This window comes from Suncus etruscus, chromosome 5 (genome assembly GCF_024139225.1).
Source record: "Suncus etruscus isolate mSunEtr1 chromosome 5, mSunEtr1.pri.cur, whole genome shotgun sequence".
Lineage (NCBI taxonomy): Eukaryota > Metazoa > Chordata > Mammalia > Eulipotyphla > Soricidae > Suncus > Suncus etruscus.
This window is the reverse complement of record NC_064852.1, coordinates 71,953,518-71,964,770: the sequence shown is the minus strand read 5'-3', so window position 1 is coordinate 71,964,770 and position 11,253 is coordinate 71,953,518. Positions and strand designations below refer to the sequence as shown.

The following is an 11,253-nucleotide window of genomic DNA, read 5'->3' as shown; positions in this document are numbered from 1 at the left end:
CAGCCTCCTCACTTTCCCATTTCTGTACTGTTTTCAGCTGCTATATCCATATCTCACAGCTGCTGCCATGTAATAGCTAGTCCAGCTTCACAGTTTCACCATTAATCTCAAGAGAGATGCAAGCCGAGTCAAGCCCCTGAAACTTATCGGACCATTCCTATAGATCCTCGAGTTCCAGGAACATTGCAACACCTCCAAATTTCACACCAATTAAATGGGAAAGTAGCAAAGAACTCAACTAAGCTCAATAAACAATAACACAACAATTTTGTAAACCTTCAGACAATGATTTTAATATGTCTATTGTGAGGTATTCACAAATTTCCTTTTACTGAAGTAGTTTCTATAATTTCATTGGTCATTTTATTATAACAAGCAATATAAAACAGATGATTTTGTGCCTGCTAAGGAGGAAGATATGGAATGTAGTGAACTGGAACACAAGTCGAAGAAAGGTCACACTAGTGGTGGGATTGGTATTGGAACATTAAATGACAAAAACAATTGTATTGTGAACAACTTTGTAAAGCAGAGCGTTTAAATAAAGTATAGAAAAATAATTCAGGGGTCAGGGAGATAGCTTAAAGGATTGTACCAAATGCCTTGCATTCCTTGTTTCAAATTCATATCCTGCTATCACATGGTTCTCTGAGCACTTTAAGGTGAGCTATTGGTAGTAATTTAACTATTAATAATCTGTTTAAACTAGCAATATGTTTTTATAAAAAAGCATGTGTTATAGCAAAAAAAGCCAAGAATAAAACCTCTGAAAAAGATAGTCAAAAACATTATTGCTGAGATGTTCCCAGAGCTGCAGTTTGCATGCACCCACACCCTGAATGTGAAATTATTACAAGAAAAAAAAGATACCCAAATTAAAAAAAAAAAAGCCAATCCTAGTCACGAAGATCAAAACCTTTAGGCCCAAAGACAGAGATTAGATTTAATGAAAAAACACAACTCACTGAATGCTTCATCATGAATATTTAATCCAATCAGATTCTCCTTGAAGGTTGAAGGAAAGATATACAACTTTATGGATAAATAATATGTCAGGGACTTTACCAATTCAAAACTAACTTTGAAAGAGGAACTAAAGGGGATACATTATGGCAAAACAAACTCCACAGACTCATCAAACTTCTACAAAAACATGCACAAAATTCCATGAGAATAATCTTTATCAGTGCCAATGGACTAAAAACGTCAATTAACAGACACAGAGTGTAAAAATGGGTTATAAAATTGAATCAAACATTTTGATGCCTGCAAGAAACAATGCATGCTTGGAGCTAAAACAAACTCAAAAAAAAACCTTTCTAACAAACAATTCCTTTAAAGATACTGAAGAGACCATACTAATGTTAGACAACATAGACTTCTTGTTTTAAAAGGTTAAAAGAGACAAAGAGGGTCACTTCTTGGTAACAAATATATATGTAAATTGGAGATAAATTTTACTCCTAAACACAAATATACCCAATAAGGGACCAGAAAAATACTTAAAATTGCTTCTAATATAATAAAAGAAAGAAATCAATCACAACAAATAGTCGTTGGAGACTTCAATACTTCAACATCTCTCTGTCTCCTCTTGATATATCAACCAGGCTAAAATTCAATAAGGATATGCTGGATTTTTTGAAAGAAATAGACAGGAGGTTATTGTATGTCATATATATTATATACATAATATATATGTCATCCTCAAAAAGCTGAATACACACATTCTGCAGTGAACATTTTTATGTCAATGGATAATGGAACATTATCCAAGATAGACCATGCTGGGCCACAAAGCATACCTTCATAAAATCAAGAGGATAGAACTTGTTTCAGCTATCTTGTTAGACCATGATGCACTGAAAATAGAAGTGAGTTACAAACAAAAATGGATAAATACCATGGTCACCTATAAATTAAAAAGCACATTACTGAACAACCAGTGAGTCAGAGAGAAAGTCACAAGGAAAATCAAGATTCCTGGAAACAAACAAAAATTGAAACATGAACTAGCAGAATTTATGGGACAGGCTAAAGTGGTATTAAGTGGAAATTTTATACCTTTGCAAACATTCATCAAAAAGAAACAAATAGTCTACATATATAATTTAAGAGTGCACCTTAAAAAAACTAAAAAATTATCAACAAAGTGGGCTACAGCAGGTAGGAGGAAGGAAATAATAAAACTTAGAAAAAAATTAACAAACTGAATCCCTCCCCAATCCAAAATATCAATGACGGTTATAGTTGGTGCTTAAAAATATTTATAAATAATTAGCAAAGACTCACAAAGAGAATTTTTTATTATTACTAATAAAAGAAATCTTTTTTATTCCTAATAAAAGAAATAAAAGAAATGTCACAATAGAAATTACAGAAAATTAAAGGATAATCAGATATTACATTGAGAATTTGTATGCCACACACACAAAAAAAATAACTGAGAAGAAATGAATAAATTATTGGACTCCTATAAACTCCCAAGGTTGAACCAAGATAATATAGAATACCTGTACAGACCTACATTATAGATGATATTAAAATGGTAGTTAAAAGGCTACCCCAAATCAAAAGTTTGAGCATAGATGGATTCTTTACAAAATTGTTTTTGATTTTGAAAGAAACTCTACTTCCAATTCTTCTCAAGTTTATGCATAAAATTGAAAAAAAAAAACAGAAAAAAATAACCCAGAAGAAAACAGTAATTTCTATGAAGCTAATATACCTGTATACCAAAAGTAGAGACACCACAATAAAGAAAATTAAAGGCTGATGTGTTTGATGAATAAATATGCAAGGATAAAAAAAATACTAGCAAATAGAATCCAACAATTTATCAAAAGTTTCATACACCTTGACAAAGTAGGATTGATATGAGTTTCCAAGAATGGTTTTACACAATCAAGTCAACATAAAAAACCTTATTAATGAAAGAAAGAAAAATTATATGGTTATATCAGTAGCATGGCAAGTATATGTATTCTCAATGGGATAAACATATTTCTCTCTAAGATCTGGCACAAGACAAGGTTGCGCACCTTAGCCACTTTTATTTAATATAGTACTGGAAGTACTTGCCATAGCAATAAGGCAAGAACAAAGATACCCAGGGTATCCAGCTAGGAAGTGAAGAACTAAAGCACTCACTATTGTGGATTTATGATACTATACTTAGAAAACATTAAAGATTCTACACACACAAAAATACTTCTAGAAAGAATAGATCTCTAGATTAAAGTGACAGACTACAAAGTTTATTCTCAAAAGTCCATGGTTTTTCTATATAGAAATAAAATCGAAAAAAGACACACTAAAATATCCCATTCACTGTATGAGGGAAATGGAAAGCCTGTTTAGTGTACAGGTGAGGGTCGGGTGGGAAGGAGGGAGATTTGGGACAGTGGTGATGGGAATGTTGCACTGGTGATGGGTGGTGTTCTTTACATGACTGAAACCCAAACACAACTATGTATGTAATCAAGGTGTTTAAATAAAATAAAAAAATATTTTTATCCAAAAAAAAAATAGCCCATTCACAATTGTACCTAAAAATTAAAGTACCTTGGAGTAAACTTAACTAAAGAGGTGCAAGACTTATACAGAAAAAACTACAAAACTTTGATTCAAGAAATAAAATGGGACAAAAAGGAATGGAAACACATACCTAGCTCATGGATTGGTAGGATTAACACGATTAAAATGTCAATACTTCCCAAAGATTGTACAGATTTAATGCACTCTATATAAGGATACATGTGCCATATTTCAAAGAAATAAATCAAAGACTCCAGAATATCATATTTAAAAATAAGCATCCACAAATAACTAAAGAAATTCTTGAGACAAAGAAGATGCGAGATATCACTTTCTTTAATTTTAAACTGTACTAGAAAGTTGTAGTCATTAAAACAGCTTGATATTAGAATAAACACAGACTCTCAGATTAAATGAATAAATTTGAGTACTCTAAGCCTAATCATTAGTTATATAAGCAATTAATCTTTAATAAAAGACAAGAAATATGAAGTTGAGCAAAGAAAGCCTGTTCAACAAGTGGCATTGGGAAAACTGGTTAGATAAATGCAAAAAAAAAAGAGTAAATTAAGACCTCTATTAATGCCATCTACAAATTTCAAATCAAAATGGATTAACAACCTTCATATCATATCTGAAATCATAAGATACATAGAGAAAAGTATAGACATAATACTCCAACATTAAAACTAAAGATCTCTTCAAGGATAAAACACTACTGGCCAAGCAAGTGTAATTAAAGATAAACAAATGACACTACATTAAAATAAGAAACTTTTGCATCTCAAAGGAAATGGTGACTATAATTGACAGACTACCCACAGAATGAAAGAAGCTATTAATCCAATACTCATCTGATAGATATTAATATCTGAGATATAAAGACACTGGTAGAGCCTAGCAAAAAACTTAAGGAAAATAACCTCTAACTGTATCCAAAAATGGAGAGAAGAGATGAACAGACATTTTCTCAAAGAAGAAATACAAATATCCAAAAGACGCATACTCCACATTATTAATTATCAGGGAGATACAAATTAAACAACAAGGAGGTATCATGTCACACCACAAAGACTAACACAACAAATAGAACAAGTGCAACCAGTGCTGGCATGGATGTAAGGAGAATGAGCCTTCCATTCACTGCTGGTAGAAATGTTGATTTATCCAGTCTTTTGGCAAAACAATATGGATATTCATCAAAACTAGAAATAGAGCTTTCATATGACAAGCTATTCCATTTCTATTCCACTAGGAGTTCCATACCCCAAAAAATGTAGAAAAGATCTCTGCATTCCTCTGTTCATTTCAGTACTATTCACAATAGCCAAAATCTGGAAACAACCAATTCCTGAAAACAGATGAGTTGATAAAAAATGATGGTACAGCTACACAATGGAATACTATGCAGTTGTTAAGAAAAAATAATTAATAATATTCTCTTCTACATGGATGTATATGAAGAGATTGTGCTGAGCAGATTGAGTCAGAAGGAGAGGGATAGATATAGAATAATCACACTCATTGTGGGATAAAAATAAATGATAGCATAGTAATAATATCCAGAGATAATAAAGATGAGGGCCGGGAGGCCCAATCCATTGTAAAAAGCTTTTCACAAAGACCAGGCAAGTGCAATTAGGGCAAAGAAGGGACCACTATGACAATGTGGTGTGGCCACAACTCCACCTGAGATATGTACCAGAGAGAATACTCTTTTGGAGCTCATGTTTTCTATTAAAGTATATTTTCTCTTTCTTTCCTAATAATCTCTAAATAAAACTGTTTAATCTCACTATTCATATCCTCCTGAGATTCTTTTCTGTGAAGTAACTAAATAGATCTGAGAAGCATGGTTAAGCCTATTTTACTTTGCTAAAAGAGTAATTCCTTGATCCAGCATGAATTCCATGTAACCACCAGAAATCAGGTGGAAAAGATCATTTCCCACATGAGACAGAACAAGTGAAACCCATGTGTGATTTGAAGATTACCTTGTGGGCCTAGTAAGATGTCCAGTTTATACCAGGCAAGTACCAATCAGAGTTTTATCAGTGCTAGATTTTTTCCAAGCACTTTCTCAAGTGATGAAGGTGGGTAATGGAAATTTGTAGACTATCTTTCTGAGGCCACAACATCTCACTTGAACAATGTGATTATGTAAAATGCTAATATAAAAAAGCTAAATGTAAAAGCATATGTAAAAAGTTAATGTAAAAAGCATATGTAAAAAGACAATATTGACGGCATATCTTATATTTATTTCATATTAAACTGAAAAGGAGATAAAAGTAGATAAAAGTGAAATAAAATACTCATATGTTTACAGTTAGTAAGACTAGAATATAGGTATTATTTGTTACATAATATGTACTATCTTGTATACTTAAAATTGCCTTACAATAAATATAATTTGTGTTTATGAGGGAAGTAGAAAGCCTGTCTAGAGTACAGGCCGGTGTTGGGTGGGAAGGAAGGACACTTGGGGTATTGGTCACAGCAATGTTGCACTGGTGAAGGATTTATATATAAATATATATATATATATATATTTAAAAAATCAAAAAAAAGAAAAGAAAAAAAAATTCTTACCACAGGCTGTGTTCATTACACTGACTGAATAGAAAGAGGAGGTACATTAAATGCACCCCATATACACCTCAACACAGGCCCTTACCCTGGTGTGTATTGTGAATTGGGGGACAAAAAAAATTTGTGTTTAGACATATAAATACAAATTATAAAATATAATTCCCCAAACTATATATTTCAAAGTTATTCTAATAACCATCAATTATGGTAATGCATTTTGTTTAATTATCATTTATTAGTTAGCATATTTTAATTAATTATAATTAAGTGATCAGTGCCCCAAAGATAAAATAGGTTTAGGGGGAAGTGTTGGGCCACACCGTGTAGTTCTCTGGAGTTACTCCTGGCTCTGTGCTCAAAAATCATTCCTGGAGGCTCCAGGAACCATATGGGATGCCAAGAATCGAATCCAGGTCAGTCAAAAGTAGGCTGCCATGCAAGTCAAACCCTCTATCTACTGTGCTATCTCTCCAGCCCAGGTTTTAATTTCTGGAATTTATAAATATGTTGTTATATTGACAAAGTAACTTTTCAAGTTTATTAAATTAAGGATTTTTGAGATGGGGGATTATATGGGATTATTTAGGACCCTAAATAAATTCACAATATTCTTTAAATAAGAGGTAAAGAGGGACCCAGAAAGATAGCACAGAGGTGTTTGCCTTGCAAGCAGCCGATCCAGGACCAAAGGTGGTTGGTTCGAATCCTGGTGTCCCATATGGTCCCCCGTGCCTGCCAGGAGCTATTTCTGAGCAGACAGCCAGGAGTAACCCCTGAGCACCGCCGGGTGTGGCCCAAAAAACAAAAAAAAAAAAAACAAAAAAAAAAAAAAAAGAGGTAAAGAGGCAGTTCAATGTAGAAAGGAAAATAAAAGACAAAGCAGTGAGATGCTATGCTGTCAGTACTTAATTTGGAGAAAAGAACCAAGAATCAATGCGGCAATAATCTAGAAACTGAAAAAGGCATGTGAACAAATTTCTTTAAAGTCTGAAGAGAAGGGGCCAGAGTAGTGGCGCTAGAGGTAAAGCGCATGCCTTGCAAGCGCCAGCCTAGGACGAACCGTGTAACCCCTAAGCGTCACCAGGTGTGGCACAAAAAAAACCCAAAAAGAAAAAAAAGCATGAAAGTAAACGTAGCTCATAAAAAAAAAAACCCTAGATTTTAATCTAAGGAAACTGACTTTGAACTTTTTAATTCAGTTCTAAGAGAATAAATGGTTTTTTTAATGCCAATTTGTGGTAATTTGTTATTATAGTCACAAAAGAGCATTACAATGAGTTTAGCAGTATACACAATGATTGCTTTGTTCAGCTATTTTTACTGTGGTATTGACTACAACTTCCAGGGAAGGAAATATATGTTCTCCTAAATTTTCTGTTCTCCAGCACACTAGTTGTTCTATATTTTCCACTGGACTGAAAAATAGTATTCAAGGAGATCATATGAAGTCATATTGATTAAGAGCTGTCTGAAAAAGAAACAAGAACTGAGAAAACAGTTTGTATTGCTTAAATTCTTGGTTCTCAAGTCCCAATCTTTGATATTTTAGTAGCATGTCATATATTTCATCCTGCCCATATTTTTCTTTAATTTGTAGTATAAAGATTCCCCTAGATGACATAAGACTTTATTAGTAGAGAATCATTTATTCATTAGATCATAACTTTAGGTTTTTAAAAATAAAACCTGAAGTGTAGAGATCTCTAAAAGCATAAAACAAAAGAAACTGTCATTTCACAAGTGAGTAAAAACAGTGCTAATAAAATTGAGATAAAGGTTTTAAAAAAGAGTTGAGCTGGTGAATTTACATTAGTGAAGAGATTATTCGGGACAAAGAAAAATCATATGAAAAGAACTAAAACTTGACAAGCAATAGTATTAAGAAAAGGTCTGGGGGCTGGGTGGTGGCGCTAGATGTAAGGTGCCTGCCTTGCCTGCGCTAGCCTTGGAAGGACCGCTGTTCGATTCCCCGGTGTCCCATATGGTCCCCCAAACCCAGGAGAGCGCATAGCCAGGAGTAACCCCTGAGCCTCACCAGGTGTGGCTCAAAAACCAAAAAAAAACAAAAAAACAAAAAAAAAACCCGAAAAGGTCTGTATGTTCTGAAATAGTATTAAGAGAAAAATATATAAATAATGAAGCTACTATGGGAGAAACAGAATTGTAAATAATTTGCAGCCTTTTTCAAATTTTTTTATTTTATAACGTTATATATAATCATATAACATAAACACATATATGCATATACATATATTATATACTTATGATTAATCATCTAATGTAGTATAGCATAATATAGCATACAGTAATAATATAACATAATATAATACAATTAATATGATATAGTAATTAAGATAATATTTTTATTTTATAATATATCATTCTATATCATATAAGAAAATCCACTGGAAATTCAAGCAGGTAAAAAATTCACTCTAATTTTTGGGGGGGCAGGATGGTAGATGAATGCTAGAGATTGAACCCAGAAGAGGCACATCCAAAGAACTTTTTACCACTGAGTTAATATGTAGGGCTCTGCTCTAATTTTTAATCTATGATGACATTTATAAAAGTTTGAAAAAAACATTTTAGTTATAGGAAGATCATTTAGAAAGCTTTTGAAATTATCTAATGAGACAGAATTTAAAAATTGCACCATAATGTTGCTATTGAAAATAACTCAAAATAAAGTGGTAATAGCCTTTTGATAGAATATTAAAAGAGAAATGTTCATTAATTTTTTTCATTAAAACGAGTTTTCTTATTTAGATAACACTGGAAACACTAGATTTTTTAAATTTGTTTTCTTATTTAGGTAACACTGGAAATGTTCATAAATTTTTCATTTGTTTTCTTATTTAGGTAACACTGGAAATGTTCATGGATTATTTCATTTGTTTTCTTATTTAGAAAACACTAAAAAAATCCATATATTGAGTGACCTAGAATTTATTTAACTGGGACAAATAAGTTTGGCTAATGGTAGGTCTCACAAGAAAATTGGAAGGTAGAAAAAATGATAAGCCAGGGAATCTGGTCTCCATTGCTTTATTCTAAACATCAATTCACTAACAATTATGTTTGTCTATACCATGAAAATATTTAACAGATAGAAACGTGTTCTTCTTTGCTTATTATTAGGGTAATTAAAACCAATGTTGTTCATCTCAGATTTTATTAAAAGAAAGTCAATAGAAAATAAGTGTTCATTTGGTTATAAATAAAATAAATTTTGTTCATTAATGATGGGAAGAATACAAATTAACATAGGTTATATGATATATATATATAAGTTACATAAAATTAAAATTCATTTTCATCAATCTCTCATCTAAGTTTGTATGCACAGACCCAAAAGTTGTAGTTAAAAGTATATATTTATTCTTATTTTTGTTAATCCTGGAGTGATGACTGAATAAAAAAGTGATGTATGTACACACAAAGGAATAAATGCTAGTTAGTCATAAAAATTATGAAGTCCCTGTAAAGCCTGAGTACTGATTCCATTCTTCCAAGAGATGGCACACTGTTTACAATGCCATGTATAAACTTTTGAGGGATCATATACTAAATAAAACATCAGAAGGAGAAAGGCAAATTCCCTATACTTTCACTCACATATGGAATATAAAGAAAATGACCAAACAAAAATTTAAAATTAAAAGCAAACTCTCAGACTCTTCTCAGATTATAGTGGTAACCACAGAAAACAATAGGGCATAAAGATATAGAGGAGGTAATTTGTTGAAATTAGTAGCTGGACAAGTGACAGTGAATATGGGATGATATCTATAGTTACTGAGATAAGAAACTGTACATGTGGGGCTGGAGTGGTGGAGCAAGCAGTAGGCCATTTGCCTTGCATGTGCTAACCTAGAACGGACCACATACCTTGCATGTGCTAACCTAGATCTGGTGTCCTATATGGTCCTCCAAACCAGGGGCGATTTCTGACCGCATAGCCAGAAGTAAACCACCCCCACCGCTGTAACCCCTGAGCTTCACTGGTTGTGGCTGAAAAACAAACAAAAAACAAACAAACAACAAAAAAAACTGTACATGTGAAAACCCTGTGTGGTTTTCCATGGTAACTTTATAAATTAATTTTAAAAACTCTTATAATTAGGTCTTGTTTGTTAATATATTTTATGATAATTTACTTTCATAATTTAATTTACAGATTCAATGAGACAATTGTAATCTAACAATTAAATGACTTCAATTCTTTAAATTGCTATGTTCTGTAGAATGGGATAAAGCACGTTTGGGATGAATGTCTGGAAGTTCATATGTATATAGCACTTAGTTACAGTGTAAACAATGATAATTTATTTTTAAATTAATTATTTTAAGGGGTTAGAGCAATAGCACAGTGGTAGGACATTTGCCTTGCACACTCTGCTGACCCAGGATGGATCACAATTCGATCCCCGGCATCCCATATGGTCCCGCAAACCAGGAGCAATATTTTAGCGCAGAGTCAGGAGTAACCCCTGAGTGTCACCAGGTGTGGCCCAAAAACCAAAACGAATGAATGAATGAATGAATAAATAAATAAATAAATAAATAAATAAATAAATAAATAAATTACTTATTTGAGACGAAGCAATAAGTAATTCAGTGGGTAGAGCACTTACTTTGCACATATAAACTGCTAATCCAGGCTTGATCCCATATGTTTCTCTGAGCTCTGCCAGGAGTAATTCCTGAGCAAAGATGCAGGAATTAGCCCTGGGTAAAGCAGGGTATGGTTCAAAATAAAAAGGAATTTGGAACTGGAATTCACAATGAAAATAAATGGCTAGAGTCTCTGTCTATCTTTAACTTATGATTGGCATTGCTTAAAATTTATAAATTATTTTGGGATGAACTGATAACTTACTGAGCTTTTCTATCCATGAACATGGAATATCTCTCCTTTATTAGTTATTTGTTTTAACTAATAGATTTAACTTTGTTCACAGAGAATTATATATTTAAACTAGCTATACATTTATACTATTTCAATATAATTGAAATATTTAGGAATATTTGAGTTACAATTTTTGAATTTGATATTTTTAATCTAAATTTCAAATTTGAGGGGCTGAATAGATAGTACAGGGAATAGGGAGCTTGCTTTGT

At 32.5% G+C, this 11,253-nt stretch overlaps 1 non-coding gene across 1 annotated transcript; it reads left to right on the top strand.

Annotated features, from left to right (window-relative positions):
• Window positions 1–6,119: 6,119 nt before the first annotated feature.
• Window positions 6,120–6,245, top strand: LOC126010190 (small nucleolar RNA SNORA51). Its single transcript, XR_007496317.1, has one exon. It is a non-coding gene; the product is annotated as a small nucleolar RNA SNORA51 (small nucleolar RNA).
• Window positions 6,246–11,253: the final 5,008 nt, after the last annotated feature.